Below are 22,158 nucleotides of genomic sequence, written 5' to 3' on the forward strand. Positions count from 1 at the left end.
GCATTTTCAACATTTAATCTGTACATGAATCATAAGGGATCTTGTTAATGCAGATTCTGATTCAGTGGGTCTGAGTTAGAGCCTGAGAGTTTCTAAAAGGCTCCCAGGTGATGATGGTGCTTGCTCAAGGACCACACTTTATATAGCAAGGTTCTAGAGGGTATTCCTCAACTCTGGTAATGAAATTTCTGACAAAAATTTATTTCTCTGGAATAATGCACACATGCACACGCAACAGATTTGTATGTATGCATACAAACATATGCATATGTATATGTGTCCTCACAGTTGCTTGACAATATATCCCCTCCCAGGCACCCTCAATGGTACCTTTCTTCTTAAAGACAGGATATGTTCAAACTTTTGTTTATTAACTGGTGTTTTGGTAGTGTGCCCTTTCCTTATATCTGTTGAGAGGGTGAACACACATAGTCATTCTTGAGAACAGTTATGAATGTCTGTGTGTGGAGGAGAGATGCTAGGGGAAGGAGATCAAAACCTTATGAGAGATGAAGGAAGCTTCTTGTGCCTGGCGGAATTCCCACTCCCTTGCTTGGCTTCATCCAATCTCTGTTACTCATGAGAGCTCTTTTAGAGACATCAGAACATGTAATTCCTGCTGTCTGTAAATGTCTCCTTTGGTTTTCATCTCCTAAATGGAGTTCATCTTCTCTGTGTCTGTTGACATGTGCCATAAGTCTCAACACCTTCCAGTCTCCTAAATCCTCTGCTCTTATTCGCAGGACCCTACACTTATGTATGTATTATTATCGTTGGCACGGTTGTTTTCATGACAATACATCAACGTGTTTGCTAACAGTGATGAACCTGGGGGAACAACTGATACAAAAATGTGAGCTTTACACAGAGAAGAATTAGCTGAAAGTACATAAATCATCAACATTAATACTATTAAAGTAAGAGCTGACTGTAAGGGCCTCTGTACCGCAGCATTTAGTGTTTTGATGATAACCTTTACATATATACTAATTTTATGTCATTATAGGAGTAATGTTTAGGAGAAAAGCAAAACAAACTTTCTTCAAATATGCACCAATAAGAAATACAATAAATCCTTGAACATCCTCTAATTTAGAGTCAAAAATGCCTTACATTTCCAGTCTACTCTTTTTCTTTTCTTTTTTAAAAATTTAATTGAAAAAATTGAAGTATAGTTGCTTTATAATGTTGTGTTAGTTTCTGGTGTAGAGCAAAGTGATTCAGTTATATATGTGTGTGTGTGTGTGTGTGTGTGTGTGTGTGTGTGTATATATATATATATATATATATATATATATATATTCTTTTCCATTATGGTTTATTATAAGATATTGAATATAATTCCCTGTGCAATACAGTAGGACCTTGTTGTTTACCTAATTTATGTACAGTAGTTTGTATCTGCTAAACCCAGACTCCTAATTTATCCCCCACCTCCCCTTTCCCCTTTGGTAACCACAAGTTTGCTTTCTATGTTTGTGATTCTGTTTCTGTTTTGTAAATAAGTTCATTTTGTATCATATTTTGGATTCCACATATAAGTGATATCATATGATATATGTCTTTCTCTGACTGACTTACATCACTTAGTATGATAATCTCTAGGTCCGTCCATGTTGTTGCAAATGGCAATATTTCATTCTTTTTAATGGCTGAGTAATAGTCCACATTATATATATATATCACATATTCTTTTCTTCTTTATCCATTCATCTGTTGGTGGACATTTAGGTTGCTTCTTTGTCTTGGCTATTGTAAATAGTGCTGCTATGAACATTGGGATGCATGTATCTTTTTGAATTATAGTTTTCTCCAGATATATGCCCAGGACTGGGATAGCTGGTAACTCTATATGGTAACTCTATTTTTAGTTTTTAAAGGAACATCCATACTGTTTACCATAGTGGCTGTACCAATCTACATTCCCAACAACAGTGTAGGAGGGTTTGCTTTTCTCTACACCTTCTCTAGTATTTATTTCTTTGTTTATTTAAAGAATTAATTATTTTTTGATTTATTTTATTGTTTTATTTATTTACTTTTTGGCTGCGTTGGTTCTTTGTTGCTGCATGCGGGCTTTCTCGAGCTGTGGTGAGTGGGTGCTACTCTTTGTTTTGGTGCACAGGCTTCTCATTGTAGTGGCCTCTCTTGTTGCAGAGCATGGGTTCTAGGTGCGTGGGATTCAGTAGTTGTGGCACGTGGGCTCAGTAGTTGTGTCTCACATGCTCTAGAGCACAGGCTCAGTAGTTGTGGCATGTGGGCTTATTTGCTCTGTGGCATGTGGGATCTTCCCAGACCAGGGCTTGAACCTGTGTCCCATGCATTTGCAGGCAGATTCTTAACCACTGCACCACCAGGGAAGTCCTCTCCAGTATTTATTATTTGTAGACTTTTTAATAATGGCCATTCTGACTGGTGTGAGGTTATACCTCACTGAAGTTTTGATTTGCATTTCTCTAATAATTAGCAACATTGAGCATCTTTTTGTGTGCCTGTTGGCCATCTGGATGTCTTCTTTGGAGAAATGTCTATTTAGGTCTATTTAGGCCCATTTTTTGATTGGGTTGTTTGTTTTTTTGTTATTGAGTTGTATGAGCTGTTTGTCTATTTTGAAAATTAAGCCCTTGTTGGTCACATCACTGGCAAATATTTTCTCCCAGTTTTATGGTTTCCTTTGCTGTGCAAAAGCTTTCAGTTTGATCAGGTTCCTTTTGTTTATTTTTGCTTTTATTTTTATTGTCTTGAGAGACTGATCTAAGAAAACATTGCTATGATTTATGTCAGAGAATGTTTTGCTTGTGTTGTCTTCTATATTTTTCTGTTTTTCCTAATCTCTTATGTGTCTGCTGGCAAAAATCTGAGGAGAACAGCACATGAGCATTTTAACTGGACCCTTGGTTCTGAGCAAAGTTGGCTTCCCCATGCACTAATCTCTGTACTTTAGCCCACAGAGACCAGCATTAGGCATGGCTTTGAATTCTGGTAATGACATATTTCAGCTGATTTGTCAACCAGAACTGTTTGTCAGTGGCCAGCCTCTGTAAGTGGCATAAGGAATCCAGTAAAACAGAACCTTAAATCGGAACGGTAATGATTCATGAAATGTAAAACAAACCTTAAATCTAAAGGGTACTTGAGTACCATCTCTTGGCCATGAGGCCACATACTACAAACTAAGGCAAAAACTGAAAACCTGGAGCGGCCTGATGTATGAGAATAGGAAAGTTGTCCACAGCCCCAAATAAATGGCAGACCACACAATTCTGCCTCCAGAATGGTTAATAAAGGTGTGTGGAGGCTCTTCTCCAAAGATGGCCTTCCAATGAGGCATGCCTCCCTTGACAGACTTTCTGGCAGGTGGGTGTGCCAACACATGGGTGTTCAGACACACAGATGTCCAGATGTTACTGGCAATCTTGGATCTACATGCCCTTCATGTAGCAAAGACAATCTACTGACACTGGTTGTAGTGAAGGAAAGTAAAGTGCTTATTGCAAGGCATCAAGCAAAGACAAAGGACAGTTCTTGCTCAAAAGACCAGAACTCCCTAATGGCATTCAGGGAAGTGTTTTTAAAGGCAACATTAGGGGTGTGGGTTTCAGGGTATCTGATCAGCTCATGGACACTCTTCTGACTGGTTGGTGGTGAGGTAACAGGGTGAAGTTTCAAGAATCTGAATCATCAACCTCTGGTCCCAATGAGTTCAGAGTCTGTGTACTTGTGGTCAGCAGTTTCCATCTGGTGGGAATCTGGTTTCTGTAAAAACAACTTAGGAATGTGTGTCAGACATTATTATCTATGTCTTTCAGTGAGAAATGGAAGGTCTGGTGGCTCTGTTATATGGCTGATGTATTGTTTAAATTTTTACCAGTTTCCCTGCCTGACAGCTATTCTTTGTTTCTACATGTTCACATTTTCCTAATCATTAACTCTTGAGCCAGCTTTTGAGACTCAGGGGAGCCTGAAGCAAAGCCTTTTACTTAAGAGAGCCGGAGCACGGGGTGGTGGGCTTGTATACCTGAGAGGGTCCTAAAGAGTCCTGCTTGGTATAACAGACAGACAGATGTTCAGACTGATTTCAACAGATTGACAGATGTTCCGACAGACAAGTTTTGGACACACGGACATTCAGAAACACGATTATCAGACACATGGACAGGGGTTCAGACTGACGTTTAAACAGACTCACATTCAGAAAAATGAAGAGATGTTCAGACAGATGGTTGGTTAGACAGATGGATAGATGTTCAGACAGAGAGCCATTTTTGCAGATAAGCATGCAGACAGATGGATGTTCGCACAGACAGACTGATGTTCGGACAGTGGGTGTTCAGACAGATGGACATAAGTTAAGAAAGATGGACATACAAACAGATGGACATTGGAACAGATTGATACACATTCAGACAGATGGGCATTCTTAGAGATGGGTGTTCTGACACACAGATGTTCTGAGATGGACTTTCTGAAAAATGGATATTCTGATAGATTCATATTTAGACAGATTCATATTCAGGAAGACATTTTTACAGATGGACATTCAAACACATGGACACACATTCTGACAGAGAACCTTTCTGGCAGACAGACTTTCTGACAGATGGGCCTGTGGACAGATGGGTGTTCAGACAGACCAGTGTTCAGATGGATGGATGTCCCCACTAATGGACAGTTAGGCAGATGAACAGTTATTCACAGAGAGGGAAGTTCAGACAAACAATTCTTCTGACAGACATTTCAGCAGACAGGTGTGCTGACAGATGTTTTGTGGCAACCCTGCATGAAGTGAGTCTATCTATGCCAGTTTTTCCAATACCAGTTGCTCACTCAGTGTCTCTGTATCACATTTTGGTAATTCTTGCAATATTTCAAACTTTTTCATTATCATTTAATTTGTTATGGTGATCTGTGATCAGTGATCTTTGATATTACTATTGTAATTGTTTTGGGGTGCCAAGAATGGCACCCATACAAGATGGTGAACTTAATTAATAAATGTGTGTGTTCTGACGGATTCACTGACAGGCTGCTCCCCCATCTCTTTCCCTCTCCTTGGGCCTTTCTCTACCTTCAGACACAACAATATTTAAATTAGGTCAACCTAGAGGCCTACAATGACCTCTAAATATTCGAGTGAAAGGAAGAATCACATGTGTCTCACTTTAAATCAAAAGCTAGAAATGATTAAACTTAGGGAGGAAGGCCTAGCAAAAGCTCAAATAGGCCAAAATCTAGGCCTCTTATGCCAAACAATTAGCCAAGTAGTGAATGCAAAGGAAAAGTTCTTGAAGGAAAGTAAAAGTGCTACTCCTTTGAACACATGAATGATAAGAAAGTGAAACAAACTTATTGCTGATATGAAAAGAGTGTTAGTGGTCTGGATAGAAGATTAAGCCAGCCACAACTTTGCCTTAAGCCAAAGCCTAGTCCAGAGCAAGGTCCTAACTCTCTTCAATTCTATGAGGGCTTTCAGTAGTGAGGAAGCTACAGAAGAAAAGTTTGAAGCTAGCATAGGTTGATTCATGAGTTTACGGAAAGTAGCTGTCTCTACAACATCAAAGTGCAGGGGCTGATGTAGAAGATACAGCAAGTAATCTAGGACATCTAGCTAAGATAATTAATGAAGGTGGCTATATCAAACAACAGATTTTTAATATAGCCTCATACTGGAAGATGATGTCATCTAGGACTTGCATAGCTAGAAAGAAGTCGATGCTTGGCTTTAAGTCTTCAAATGACAGGCTGACTCTCTTATTAGGGGTTAATGCAGCTGGAGATTTGAAGTTGAAGCCAATGCTTATTTACCATTCTGAAAATCCTAGGGATCTTAGGAATTATGCTATATCTACTCTGCCTGTGTTCTATAAATGAAACAACAAAGCCTGGATGACAGTGCATCTGTTTTCAAATGGTTTACTGAATATTCTAAGCCCACTGTTCAGATCTTTCACTCAGAAAAAAAGACTCCTTTCAAAATATTACTGCTCACTGACAATGCACCTGATTACCCAAGAGCTCTGATGGAGATGGACAACAAGATTAATGTTTTCATGGCTGCATCCATTCTGGGTCAAGGAGTAATTTTGACTTTCAAGTCTTCTTATTTAAGAAATACATTTGGGGAATTCCCTGGTGGTCAGTGGTTAGGACTCCATGCTCTCATTGCCAAGGGCCTGGGTTCAGTCCCTTTTTGGGGAACTAAAATCCCACAAGCCATGCAGCACAGCAAAAAAAAAAAAAAAAAAGGAAAGAAAGAAACACATTTTGTAAGGCTATAGATGCCATCGGTAGTGATTCCTCTGATGGATCTTGGCGAAGTAAATTTAAGGACATTCGTGATACATGGGAAGAGGTCAAAATATAAACATTAACAGGAATTTGGAAGAAGCAGGTTCTAACCCTCGTGGATGACTTTCTGAGAGGTTCAAGACCTCAGTGGAAGAAGTAACTGCGGATGTGGTGGAAATAGCAAGAAAACTAGCACTAGAAGTGGAGCCTGAAGATGTGATTGAATCGCTGCAATCTCATGATAAAACTTAATGGAGGAGTTGTTTCATACAGATGAGCAAGAAAAGTGGTTTCTTGAGATAGAATCTACTCCTAGTAAAGATGCTATGAAGATTGTTGACATGAAAACAAAGGATTAAGAATATTTCATAAACTTAGTTGATAAAGCAGTGGCAGGGTTTAGAGGATTGACTACAATTTTGAAAGAAGTTCTACTCTTGGTAAAATGCTACCGAAGAGCATTGTATGTTACAGAGAAATCATTCGTGAAAGGAAGTCAATCGATGCCACAAACTTCATTATTATCTTATTTGAAGAAATTGCCACAGCCACCCCAGTCACCTTCAGCAACCACCATGCTGATCAGTCAGCAGCCATCCACAGTGAGGCAAGACCCTCCACCAGCACAAAGATTACAACTAACTTGCTGAAGGCTCAGATGATGGTTAGCAATTTTTAGCAAGAAAGTACATTTAAATTAAGGTATATACATTATTTTTAGACATAATTCTATTACACATTTAATATACTACAGTACAATGTGAATGTAATTTTATATGCACAGGAAAACCAAAAACTTCATGTGACTCTCCTGCATTGTCTGCTTTATTGTGGTGGCCTGGAACTGAACCTACAATATCTCCACAGTATGCTTGTATTCAGACACAGAGACCTATGTTGAGGCAGATGAATGTTCCAAATGGTGGACAGACATACTAACAGATGGCTGTTCTGACACATGGATGATCAGACAGAAGGACAAACCTCAGATGACTGGATGTTTGGACAGATGGACAGAAGATGTTCTGCCAGACAGATATTCTGCCAGAAAGGCCAAATTACAACTATTTACAGAGAATCTATTGATGAGAATGACCTAAAGACTAGCCACAAATGATATTCCATAACAAAATATATAAAGAAGGAACCACGATGTGATGGGTAGGAGGGGTGGAGACAAGGTATGGTCAATTGAGATCCACAACCAACAAACTGGAGGATAATCATAATTGCAGAGGGTCTCTCAAAGGAGTGAGGGGTCCAAGCCCCACATTAGGCTCTTTAGCCTAGGGGTCCTACACCAGGATGATGAACCCCTAGAATGCCTGACATGGAAGGCCAGTGGGGCTTGTGTATGGAAGAGTTGGAGAGCTGTAGGAAACAGAGACTCTGTTCTTATACAGCACATGAAAAATCTCACATGCTTCAAGACTAAGTGTGGAGGCAGTAATTTGAAAGGAGATTGGGTTAAATCCACTTGTTGATATTTGAGAGCCTCCTGGAGAGGCAAGAGGCAACTGGGACTCCCTCGGGGGACACAGACACAGGTGAGAGCCATTTATGGAAGTTCGTTCTACCATGAGGACACTGGTGCAGGCAAACCCCATTTGGAGTCCTCCCTCAGGCCTAATAGTGCTGGGAGCTTACCTGTCCACCAACTGGTTGGCACCAGTCCCAGGACTCCCCAGGCTCAGAATTCAGCCCTAAGGGACACAGCCCTGCTCATCAGTGGGCCAGCACCAGTCCTGGGCCTTGTCCCCCAAGGTTCACAGCCAGCTGCTGGGACCCAGCCCCTTCCACCAGTGGGTCACCACAACTCTAGGTCCCCTAGGCCATGCAGCCAGGCACACTCTGAACTGATGCCACCCATCAGAAAGCTGGCGCCTACACACAAAGCAGGGCCTAATAGCTAAGTAAGCCCAGGGGCTAGCCCTGCCTACCAGCATGCCCACAGTTGTCAGCCCCATTACAATAGAAAGGCCCATGCAGCCCACATAGGGGGCACCCCTAGAGCATATAGATCTGATGTCCAGAGGGGAGGGTGCTGCTGGACCCCATAGGACATCTCCTACCTAAGGCCACTTCTTCAAGAATGGGAAACATAACTGAACTGCCTAATACACAGAAATAAACACAGAGAATTCGGCCAAATGAGGAGATCGAGGAATGTGTTGTAAACAAAGGAACAAGGCTAAACTGCAGAAGAAGAACTAAGTGAGGTGGAGATAAGCCGTCTACCCAATAAAGAGTTCAAGGAAATAATCATAAAGATGCTCAACGAACTTGGGAGAAGAATGGAAGAACACAGTGAGAATTTAACAAAGAGTTAGAAAATATAAAGAACCAAATGGAGCTGAATAATACAACAACCAATAAAAAATACACTAGAAGGAAGCAACAATAGATTAGATGATACAGAAGAATGAAGCAGTGAACTGGAAGTCAGAATAGTGGAAATCACCCAAGCTGAACAGAAAAAAAGAATTAAAAGAAATAAGGATAGTTTAAGAGACCTCTGAAACAATGTCACATATACTAACATTCACATCATAGGGGTCGTAGAAGGAGAAGAGAGAGAGAAAGGGACTGATAACATATTTGAAGACAAAATAGTTGAAAACTTCCCTAACCTTGGAAAGACAACAGACATCCAGGTCCAGGAAGCACAGAGTTGCAAACAAGATGAACCCAAAGAGAGCCACACCAAGACACTGTAATTAACATGGCAAAAATTAAAGATGAAGAGAGAATCAAGAAAAGCAACTAGATATCTACAAGGGAACTCCTGTAAGACCACAAGCTGACTTTTCAGCAGAAAGTTTGCAGGGCAGAAAGGAGTGGCATGATATATTTAAGGTGATGAAAGGAAAAAACCTGTAACCAAGAATACTCTACTTGGCAAGGCTATCATTTAGATTTGAAGGAAAGATAAAGCATATTACAGAGGAGCAAAAGCTCAAAGAATTCAGCACCACTAAACTGACTGATAAGAATTATTAAAGGGATTTCTCTAAGTGGAAAAGTAAAGATCACAACTAGAAATATTAAAATTATGAAAGGAAAAACCTCATTGGTAAAGGCAATATACAGTAAAGGTGTAGATCAACCACTTATAAAGCTAGTAGAAACGTTAAAAGACAAAAGTAGTAAAATCATCTATACCTATAATAAGTAGTTAAGGGATACACAAAACAAACTGATGTAAAATATGATGCAGAAAACAGTACATATGGACGAGGGGAGTAAAAATTCAGCATTGTTAAATGTGTTCGAATTTAAGAGATTTTAAGCTTAAAATAATCATATATATATATATATATATATATATATATATATATATATATATATATATATATATATATATGTATGTATATAGGTTGTTACATATAAACCTCATGGTAACCACAAACCAAGAATCTATAATAGATACACACATACAAAAGAGAAAGGAATCCAAACATAACACCAAAGATAGTCATCAAATCACAAGGGAAGTGAGGAAAAGAAGAAATAAATGAAAAAGGACTACAAATCAACCCCAAAACAATTGAAATGGCAATGAGTATATACCTATCAATAATTACTTTAAATGTAAATGAATTTTTGCTCCAATCAAAAGACATAGAGTGGCTTGAATGGATAAAAAAACAAGACCCATAAATATGCTTCCTACAAGACATTCACTTCAGATCTAAAGTCACACATAGACTAAAAGTGAGAGGATGGAAAAGAGTATTCCTTGCAAATGGAAATGAAAAGAAAGCTGTTGTAGCAATACTTATATAATAAAAATAGAATTTAGAACAAAGACTGTAATCAGAGACAAAGATATTATAAAGATCAGAGCAGAAATAAATGAAATAGAGACTAAAAAACCAGAACAAAACAAAACAAAAAATCAATGAAATGAGAGCTGGTTCTTCAAAAAGATAAGCAAAACTGATAAACCTTTAGCCAGACTCATCAAGAAAAAAAGAGAGAGGATTCAAATTAATAAAATCAGAAATAGAAAAGAAGTTAAAACTGAAACCACAGAAATACGAAGGATCATAATTAACTGCTATGAAAAACTGTATGCCAATAAAACAGAAAACCTAGAAGAAATGGACAAATTACCAAAATGTACAATGTGAAACAGAAAGAAATAGAAAATGTGAACAGACAAATTACTATTAATGAAATTGAAAAAATAAAGAAAAATTTAAAAAACTCCCAACAGGGACTTCCCTGGTGGTGCAGTGGTTAAGAATCCACCTGCCATTGCAGGGGACACAGGTTTGAGCCCTTGTCCAGGAAGATCCCACATGCCGCAGGGCAACTAAACCCGTGTGCCACAACTACTGAGCTTATGCTCTAGAGCCTGGGAAGCACAACTACTGAGCCCACGTACCACAACTACTGAAGCCCATGTGCCTAGAGCCCATGCTCTGCAACAAGAGAAGCCACTGCAATCAGAAGCCCATGCACTGCAATGAAGAGTAGCTCGTGCTCGTCACAACTAGAGAAAGCCTGGGTGAACCAACGAAGACCCAACACAACTAAAATAAGTAAATAAATAAATAAATAAATTAATTAATTAATTAATTAATTTTTTTCAAAAAACTTCCGACAAACAAATTCTAGGACCAGACGGCTTCACAGGTGAATTCTATGAAGTATTTAGAGAAGAGTTAGCACCCATCCTTCTCAAACTATTCCAAAAAACTGCAGAGAAAGGAATTCTTCCAAACCTATTCTATGAGGCCAGCATCACCCTATACCAAAACAGAAAAAGGTATCACACACAAAAAAAGAAAATTAGAGGCCAGTATCACTGATAAACATAGATGCAAAAATACTCAAAAAATATTAGCAAGCTAAATCCAACAATACATCAGATGGATCATACCCCATAATCAAGTGGGATTTATCCCAGGGATACAAGGATTTTTAACATCCACAAATCAATGTGATGTACCACATTAACAAGCTGAAGAATAAAGAACTCATGATCATCTCAATAGATGCAGGTATAGCTTTTGACAAAATTCAAAATCTGTGTATTATAAAAACTCCCCACAAAGTGGGTATAGAGGGAATATAATTCAACATAATAAAGGCCATACTTAAAAATTATGTATGATATAACATACTACTCAAGGGTGAAAAACTGAAAGCATTTCCTCTAAGGTCAGGAATAAGACAAGGATGTCCACTCTCACCACTTTATTCAACATAGTTTTGGAAGTCCTAGCCACAGCAATCAGAGAAGAAAAAGAAATAAAAGGAATACAAACTGGAAAGGAAGAAGTCAAACTGTCACTGTTTGCAGATGACATGATACTAAACATAGAAAATCCTAAAGAAGGCAGCAGAAAACTACTAGAGCTCATCAATGAATTCGGTAAAGTTGCAGGATACAAAATTAACATACAGAAATCTCTTGCATTCTTATGCACTAACAATGAAAGATCACAAAGAGAAATTAAAGAAACAATCCTATTTACCATTGCATCAAAAAGAATAAAATACCTAGGAATAAACCTACCTCAGGAGGCAAAAGACCTGCACTCAGAAAACTATAAGATGAAAGGAATCAAAGATGACACAAACAGATGGAGAGATATACCATGTTTTTGGATCGGAAGAATCAACATTGTGAAAATGACTACACTACCCAACGCAATCTACAGATTGAATGCAATACCTATCAAATTATCAGTGGCATTTTTTACAGAATTAGAACAAAAACTTTTACAATTTTTAATGGAAACACAAAAGACCCTGAATAGCCAAAACAATCTTGAGAAAGAAAAACGGAGCTGGAGGAATCAGGCTCCCTGACTTCAGACTATACTACAAAGCTACAGTAATCAAGACAGTATGGTACTGGCACAAAAACAGAAATATAGATCAATGGAACAGGATAGAAAGCCCAGAGATAAACTCACACACATATGGTCACCTTATCTTTGATAAAGGAGTCAAGAATATACAATGGAGAAAAGACTCCTCTTCAATAAGTGGTGCTGAGGAAACTGGACAGCTACATGTAAAAGAATGGAATTAGAACATTTTCTCACACCATCCCCAAAAATAAACTCAAAATGGATTAGAGACCTAAATATAAGGCTATAAAACTCTTAGAGGAAAACATAGGCAGAACACTCTCTGACATAAATTGCAGCACTATCTTTCTTGATCCACCTCCTAGAGTAGTGAAAATAAAAACAAAAATAAACAAATGGGACCTAATTAAACTTAAAAGCTTTAGCACAGCAAAGGAAACCATAAACAAAATGAAAAGATAACCCACAGAATGGGAGAAAATATTTGCTAATGAAGTGACTGTCAAGGGATTAATCTCCAAAATATACAAACAGCTCATGCAGGTCTATGTCAAAAAAACAAACAGCCCAATCACAAAATAGGCAGAAGATGTAAATAGACATTTCTCCAAAGAAGACATACAGGTGGCCAAAAACCACATGAAAAGATGTTCAACGTCACTAATTCTAAGAGAAATGCAAGTCAAAACTACAATGAGGAACTAATGAGAACCTGCAGTAAAGCACAGGGAACTCTACACTTCTACTGTGTACAGTAGAAACTAACACAACATTGTAAAACAACTATACCCCAATTGAAAAAGAAAGCTACAATGAGGTGTCCTCTCACACCAGTCAGAATGGCCATCATCAAAAAGTCTACAAACAACAAATGCTGGAAAGGTTGTGGAGAAAAGGGCACCCTCCTACACTGTTGGTGGGAATGTAAAGTGGTACAACCATTATGGAGAACAGTATGGAGGTTCTTTAAAAAACTAAATATAGAACTACCATATGATCCAGAAATCCCACCCCTGGGCATATATCTGGAGAAAACCATAATTTGAAATGTTACATGCACCCCAATATTCATTGTAGCACTATTTACAATAGCCAAGACATGGAAGCAATCTAAATGTCCATCGACAGAGGAGTGCATAAGAAGAGAGGGTATATATATATACAACGGAATATTACTCAGCCATGAAAAAGAATGAAATAATGTCTTTTGCAGCAACATGGATGGACTTCGAGATTGTCATACTGAGTGAAGGAAGTCAGAGAGAGAAAGACAAGTATCACATGATAGTGCTTATATGTGGATCTAAAAAATGGTACAAAGGAACTCATTTACAAAACAGAAATAGAGTCACAGATGTAGAAAACAAACTTATGGTTAGCAGGGGGAAATGGGGGAGGGGACAAATTGGGAAATTGGGATTGACACATACATAGTACTATATATAAAATAGATAACTAATAAGGGCCTACTATATAGCACAGAGAACTCTACTCAGTACTCTGTTATGACCTATATGGGAAAAGAATCTAAAAAAGAGCAGATATATGTGTAACAGATTCACTTTGCTGTACAGCAGAAAGTAACACAACATTTTACATCAACTATACGCCAATAAAAAATTTAAAAAAAACAAACAAATTGACAAAAAAACGTTTCTTGTTGGAGAACATTCCAAGGACAGGTGATGCCTAGGTCCTGAAGTGGTATGAAGATGATCTGTTCAATGTATAGAAAGAAACCTAGAGGCAAAGGGCAATGAGGATTTAAAAAAATTAGAGTTATGTCTTATTTTTTCCCTGAATTCTGTTAAAAGATGGACAAATAAATTATTTCCCCAAGTTCAATGGTTGTTTTGGGGGCTCACCATATATAAAGGTTCATGATGACAACCTTCTTCCTCTGAGCTATTATACATGAATTTTTAAAAAATAATTAAAATTGACAGCATTTGTCCCAGTTCAAAAATAAAATACTTCAGTTCCAACAATAACAAGAATAAATTAATCAATAGAAGCATATCCAGAGAAGACACTGATGACCAAATTAGACAAGAGCCTTATATATCAGTTATAAATATACTATTTCCTTTGTACAAGATAGAGGAAATTATGAGCATAAGTCAGGTGCTCCTGAGACACATCCTAGAATCTAGGGCATCTTGACTCCCCTGACTGGTTTCTGGGGGAATGTGGGGTAAGAGGTGCCCTTGGCTTCTGGGTCATCATGCCAACAGGGCATCATGGTATTCCACTGAGACTCCTGGAGACTTCCATGCCCTCAAACAGGGTGAAGTTGTTGCTAGCATCCTGGGGCAGATGGGGAACAGGGAGAGGGGGGATGAGGGTTAGGGTCATTCTGTCCCAGGAAGCTCCCTGCCCATAGATGAAAACCCCAGTGGAAGCCCCCAGAGCCCTTGGTGAGCCTGGGTCTGCTTCTTCTGTCTGCTCTCTGGAGGAGAGCCACTGAAGGTCTTGGCATCCTTGGGGGATCTGGAGCTCTTGGGAATCTTCCTCAGGGCACCATGGCTCCCTTCAGCACCAAGAGTTAGTCCCATGGGGAAGGGCCACTGAGCCCAGGTTGGAGTGCTACAACCACATCCTGGTATGCCAGTGACTACACCTTCCTAAGTGGCCTATCAACGTGTCCTTGGTACACACCCAAGGGACCTGGCAGAGCCCCAGCAATCACCTGGGATTTCCCAAACAAGCCCAAAGTCTCGACCTCCTCGAAGGATTTTTCACCTTCAGGACTAGTGAATGGAGCCCTATAGTTGGCCACACATTCAAGTGAAGTTCTCACAAAGCTCATAATCTCCCCCCTGAAAAGCAATATTGGAAAAGTGATACAATTCTCATATATTTTTTGCCTTATATTCTTTATTGTTAGGAAAGTGAAAATAAAGTGGCATGTTTGTGTGTGTGCATGTGTGTGTGTGTGAATGACAGTAAAAGTTGTTTAAGAGGAAGACTTGTGAAAGTGGGATCGACACAGAGGAGAAGTGTTTTGTTTTTGACAAATATCTCCTAGGACATGTGCAGAAAGCAATGAAGGAGACACAGAGATAATAACATATATCTATGTTATGATGGTCAAAGAAACTGAAGGAAGAAGCACCTGCTGCAACTTTGCCAGGAGGGACAGGAGGCCCAGTAATGCTCAATCAAAGGATGATGATGCCTGTAAAAATTAATAAACAGGGGAATTCCCTAATGGTCCAGTGGTAAAGAATCCCCCTTGCAATGAAGGGGACACAGGTTTGATCCCTGCTGGAGGAACTGGGATCCCAGACACTGCGTGGCAACTAAGCCCGCATGCCACAACTACTGAGCTCGTGCACCTCAACTAGAGCCAGCATGCCGCAAACTACAGAGCCCGCATTCCCTGGAGCCCAACTAGAGAGAGAAAACCCGCACCCCACAACTAGAGAGAAACCCGCGCACCACAACGAAGAGCCCGTACACCACGTCGAAAGATCCCGCGTGCCCCAAGCAAAGATCCCACGAGCCGCAACTAAGGCCCGACGTAGCCAAAAATAAGCAAATCTTAAAAAAAATTAATAAACAGAAACTTCAACTAAAATAGAGCCAGGAGGCCAGAAGGGGAAGCTCTCACACTCTACAACCATAGTGGAACCCCAAAGGAAGAAGACTTCCTCCTCTTGTCTGGCAAGAGCTCAGCCAACGAACGATTGTCACAATTCAGTAAATGAGAAGCCACTAGACTCTTAATTCTCAATTCCTCTAAGGAACTCTTTGTTTACTAAAACCCTCCCAACTTCCTTTCCCCCTCTCTCCTTATGTGAAAGACTTGCATGTGACTTGCCATGGTTGCAGACGCCAAATTGCAGTTCTTTGATGATCAGGAGTAAACCCATTTTTGCTGGAGAAATAACTTGCAGTCTATTTTAGGTCAACAATTTTGGCCCACACAGGGACCCAGAGAAGACCCCCGACAACTGGAAGGTGGGCAAGCAAACAAGTGTGATACCAACACTAACCTCATTGATGCTTGCTGGGACCCTGGGGTTTGAGGGGAAGTCTTTCTCCTGGATCTGAGCTTCTGCCCTCTTTACTTTGAGGATCTCCAGGTTTTATTCAGGATCTAGATTAAGGCTTTGTCCTCTCTGATTAAAGCCTTGTGTATTTGGCACATTGACCCAGCTCTTTTGCAATCAGGCTGCTCCAACTGGAATTCCCTTGCCTTCAGCCTGATTCCCATTGGAACAGGGGCTCTTCTGTTGGATCTGTGCTGTTAAGCAGTTGGCCTGAGTCTTTCAGAGCTAGGCCGTGCCCTTGGAACTGGCTGGTGTTAGGCCTACAGGCTGTTTGAGCTGTTAGGGTTTTTTGTAAGTTATCCTTCTATTCTATGTTTAAAATCTGTGGTCCTTCCTCATGTGCATTTCTATGTGGACCTGAGGCAGGAGATAGATGGGCCCCAGGCCACACATTTACAACTAGCCTCCTGTACATATTTCTTGAGGCAGGGTATAGATGGGCTCCAGATTAGACATTTACAGCCAGCCTCCTGTTTATACTTCAAGACAGAAATAACATCAGGAATAGGCTAAGCACTGCCTGGGCAAAAGATCAAGAGGTCACATACTTCTCATCCTTGGGGTCAGGGAGATCTTGACTACACATGCGCAGATAGGATCCTCGGGGGTCAAAAAGGGAGGGGACACCAGACTATACTAAGTTTTACTAACTTCCCAAAGGTCCTTGTGCTAAAATCCATCTTGGCTAAAGTATGCGTGTGCACATAGGGGTGCACATAGGGGTGGGCCCTGAGTCAAAGGACAAAGCAAGATGATTGGCCAGAGAAAAACAAAGACCTGGAAGACTGCCCCCTTACAAATGATTTAAACTTCCCAGAGGCGTGACTTTTCTCTGAACTCAACCTTGCCTGTGTTGGCATGTACTCTGCTTTTCTAATATATGCCTACTTTCCTCTCTACCTTCTGTCTCCTTGTCAAAATTTTTTTCAAGGCAGACAAGAAATGGGGCTCAGAATTTATCCGCTGGCCCTCCTGATCTAGTGCTTAAGATCTGGCACTCTCAATGCTGCAATCAGGGTTCAATCATGGTCTTGCTTCCAGCTGCTGCTCACTGCACTCTGAAATTAGACTAACCTAACCAAAGGCAATTACGGGAAACCTTTGAAATCCCCAAACTTACCTTCCTTAAAACCCAACTGAACAACCTTACCTATAAAACTTCTAAAACTGAACAAAACACTTATTTTTATTGGTATTTTGAGGCTTCCAAATGTTATCAGGAGCCTAAAATTGCCTCTCTGCAAAATAAGATTTTAAGGTTAATTGAGGCAAACGAATGATTAAAGAAGGAAAAAATAGCTTCTGAAGCCTCACGTTCTTCTTCTGCAGCCTCTTTGTCTCAGGCTCTGCCTTTAGCGCCATCTTGTTCCCCTCCTCTGGGATCTTGTGCTCAGGCCCTGCCTTCAGGGCCATCTTCTTCCTTCCCCTTTATACTGCCTATTCCTCCTCTGTACCCTCAGTTCCTCCACACTAACTCCCTCGCTGAACTTCCCTTTCCCCCTGAAAATCTCCTCACCCCATTTTCCTCTGAATCTATCAGAACCTGTCCCTTTAGAATTTAGCTTTCTGAGGATCCAGAGGTTAAACCCTTAACTTTAAATATTCCTTGGGCTAAAACTGAACTGCGAGCCATAGTTAAAGAGTGTCCCAAAGTAACCAAAGATCCTCACAGATTTGCTGAGGAATTTAATATAACAATCTTACCAATCTTGTGCTCTGACTTACATCGCTTTCTTAGGCCTGGTTGTTTTCATTGCGTTGAGCATGCCCCGCCCGTTCCCAGACCGGACCAGTAGGGTCTCCGGGACCTCACCTCTCAGCCTTCTAGGAGCGCCCGGAAACTCCATGGTTCAGCCCCACGGTCTTCAGTAGCTTGCAGGAGCACCCTAATTGTTTCCAAAGTCGCTTGGAGCAGTGCACCCCCCTATGCCACCCCAGAGCTCCTGCTCTTACGCCCTGCACACCCATTTCGGACTCCAAGTCATTTCGCTTTCTGAACTCGGATTTGGATCCTGCTGGGAATGGATCTTTCTGAAAAACCAGGGATTTAGATTTCCCAACGCAAAGAAGAATTCGTGACTTCTTTACCCTCACGTGGCTGCATTTCCTCTTTGGTTGGCGGGGGTGAGTGAAGGGATGTCGCTGCTTCAGAGGCAGTTCTTTTTCTTTTTAAACCCCAATTGGGGCAAAGATTCCAAACTTCTGCCAGTTTGAACTGTAAGGGTATCTCTAATCCCGAGAAGGAAGGACAGGGGAACCCAAAGAATCGAGGTACGCCTTTCCCTGCCTCTTGGGCTTTCTAAGACCCGCAGGGACGCTGAGATGCCTTGCTAACCTCACCGGCCTCAGCCCCTCAGTTCAGTCCCTGGCACTATAGGCACCAGGACCCGTGCAGGCTGACAGCGAGAGGGGGCCAGTAGTGCAGAAACACCCTCTGCCTTCCTTCCTTCGCTTGCACCATTTCCTCCCCCATAGTGGGTCCTCGGGCCAGGTAGCGGGCCAGGAGGCCGAGATGGGCGAGGAAGGCTGGAGTGAAGGGCACAGAGAACTTGACCTCGTATGTACCAGCTCACCAGCAGGTGTGATGAGGCTGAGGGGGACCCCGGATGTGTGTCGCTGCCTGCGGGATCCTAAAAAGCTAGTGGGAGAACCGACCCTCGAATAGAGAACCAAAAATAGATTTTTAAACCTCACACGAATTTAATTTATGATATATGATAAACGTAGCAATTTGATTCAATGAATAAGGTAGTTTAATGAATAGCGCTGGTATATTTTACTTTTGATCTAGAAGAGACTCAGTCCCTTGATTCTCAGTATATACAAAAGTAGGTTCTGTATTTATTTTAGATTTTTTAAAAATCAAACCTTTAAAGAAATATTAGGGCGAAGTATTTTCTAGGCTTAAAGAAAAAGAAAATTTAACTAAACAGGGCATTTTCCTAAGCTACCCTTTTTGGTAAACTAATCAGGCTGTATCTCTTACAATTTTAAATGTACATAACACTTAACACAGCAGTCCAACTTTGGGACATCTAACCTACAGAAGTAAAAAGCACCTGGACCAGAGGAAACTGTAGGGGGAAAATGTAATTCAATGGAAAGCCATGCACTGTTTAGGGCCCACCTTTCCAGATTATTTGACTTTGATTCTTTGTGCACTCTGAGGCTTTCTTGGCCTTTGAGCTAATTTATAACTCTGTAAATTGTAGATAACTGAAGGCAATGCAAAAAAATTCTTGTCTATAGATACGTAAATAAATCCCATCCCCTGAAGGGTCAATTGAAGTCCCTCCTCAACTAGGAAAGAAGGCAATTTTGGCTCCACTTACACATTCATTTCACTATTCCTCATCTATAAATATGCTTGGTCTTTGTCCTTTGAACTGGCTTTGACATCTTTATCGTTGCCTTATGAGTTAAATGAGTTAAATAAAATTTACATATCTATGACAGTCATGGTTTTACCTTTTTTTGAGAATTATCCTTTAATGAAACAACAACAGTGGCATTTGTGGTGGTAAAACAAAACAAAATATCAAACTAACTCTGAATCTCGAATGATAGGAGAATGGTTAAATGGCTCATAAAATTGCCAGTTAATGGAATGAAAACAACAAAAAACTATGTGATCCAGTTGAAGGATGTTTTTATATCTATATCCACTTACAGTAGGATCTCATTTTTATTTTCAAAAAGGAAAATATATTAGTGTATGTGTTACTGAGTCCAAGCTAGCTCTGCTTGCCACATAACAGGCAAATAAATCAGGAGATGAGGTGTTGAGGCAAGGAATGGCAACTTTATTTGGAAAGCAGGCAGATGAGAAGGTGGCAGACTAATATCCTAGAGTAACATCTTATCAGGGTCTGGATGCTAGCTTTTTTTTTTATAGAACAGAGAAGGGAAGGAGGTGAGGAAGTAAAGTAAAAGGCCATAAGTCTTGCAAAATATCTCCTGGTTTTTGGACAGCCTCATGGAGGGGCTGTGTTAATTTCTTCTTTTCTGCAGCCATTCACAGTTGGGCAGGGTCAGGGTGTTTCCTTGTGAGCTGAACAAAGGCACTTTAGTTTAATATTCAGGCAGAGGGTCAGGGTTCCCCGAGGGAGGCCATTATGTATGCCTATAGCCATAGACATCAGCCTTTTAGTGATTATAGTAATAAAAATTAATGGAGAGCAAAGGTTAAAGTAAAAGAAACAGATCCAACGTGGAGTCAGATTTTGTTCTTCCCTGTTACATGTGTATGTCTGTATATTTTCTATGAGCACAATAAGTTGTGGAAAGATACACACTACTAATGTTGTTTATCTCACGTTGAGGTGAATTTGCTTAACATGGGGTTTTGGGATTAATCCAGGTTAATATGTATAAATATATATTCATCTATATAATATATATGTCTTATATGTATATAAATCTTTTGGGTTGACTGTTACAAAGACCCTATATAACTTTTGTAATTTATAAAACTCTTATTAAGATTTGTTTTATAAAAAAATACCAAGAAGTTTCCTGAGGGACATAAGAGAAATCTGGAAAAAATAACAAGACACACCTTGTATTTGGATAAGAAAATTTAACATTTTAAAGATCCTTACATTTTTGGTAATTAAGACACTATGGTACTGATATCAGAATAGAGAAGCTAATTGGTGGGAAAGAATTAAGAGTCTACAACTGTCCCATATGAGATCTTAGTGTGTGGAAAAATGTTTTTACAAATCAAAGTTGGACTGTTAAATAAATTATATTGGAAAAACCAGCTAGCTGATTGAGGGGAAATTGGATGACTATTCTACGGCACAAACTAAAATCAATTTAAAATGATTCAAGGCATAGTATTTTGATCCAAATAATAAGGAAAACATGGTGAAGCAGTAAAATTAAGGGGAGATTTCTCACTTGGGGTTCCTCAAGCACTAATAAGAGATGACTAGATCAATACACAAATAACTCAGAAAAGCAATGCAGAGGAGAAAAAAATGTAAATTGTCAATAAACATGAAACTATTTTTAACATTCACTAGCAATAGATTAAATGAAAACTGAAAAAATAACCAACTAGGAGACATGACTCTCAGTCAAAAAATTGTCCAAAATGATCAATGTCGATAAGGATGTGCTGAAACTGACACTGACATTTTGGGAGGCATGCACACCAGTGTTATCTTTCAGGAAGGCAGTCTGGCACAAGGGGATAATTACATGGAAATGGGATTGTGCATCACAGAGGTTTCAATTCCAGAGTTTTAAAATATAATACATACAAAAAACTGCAACTAAAATCCCCAGAGGCTTGTTTCCTCAGAATTCTTCTATGTATGTGCCCATAAGTGAGGTAGACCTACTTATAAATAAGTAAATTATGAGTAAAATAAGTACATTATAAGCAATATGGTATATAAATGGCAAACCAACTAGGCCACAGCATGTTTCTGTTAGGAGAGCTCAGACTAAGGCACTTCACAGCAGAGTCTTTTCTGGGAATGACCTCTTATGAACCTCAAGACTCACGGTTTGCTCTTGGAAAAGTTTGCCCTTAATCAAATTGTTTCTTCTCTATCACAAACTGAAACTGAGCCCCTCTAAAATTGAGTTCCCTTTGTGAGTTTCTGATTAATCTCTCTACTCAAAACTGTATTGCCTTGTTTGCTTCTTCTGACCTCAATCCTGTGCTAACTGCACACTAATCAAACAGAATCAGACGACTAAAATTGCTATTGTCTATAACATCATTAAAGTACTAAAATTGTTGTTGTAGATATCGTCATTAACACACAAAATCAGGTTGTTTCTCCAGAGCAGGATGAGCTCACAGATCCCCCAGGTGGCTAGAGAATTGTAAACTGGAAACATCCTGACTTCCACAACTATGATTAAGAGATGTCACAAGATGATGGTTAATCCCAACTTCAGTTTTCTTCTTCTTTAAAAACACTCCCAACTCAAAGGCCAAGTTGGAGCAGATCTGAGGCTTGTCTCCC

The sequence above is a fragment of the Mesoplodon densirostris genome, chromosome 3, assembly GCF_025265405.1.
Source record: "Mesoplodon densirostris isolate mMesDen1 chromosome 3, mMesDen1 primary haplotype, whole genome shotgun sequence".
Taxonomy (NCBI): domain Eukaryota; kingdom Metazoa; phylum Chordata; class Mammalia; order Artiodactyla; family Ziphiidae; genus Mesoplodon; species Mesoplodon densirostris.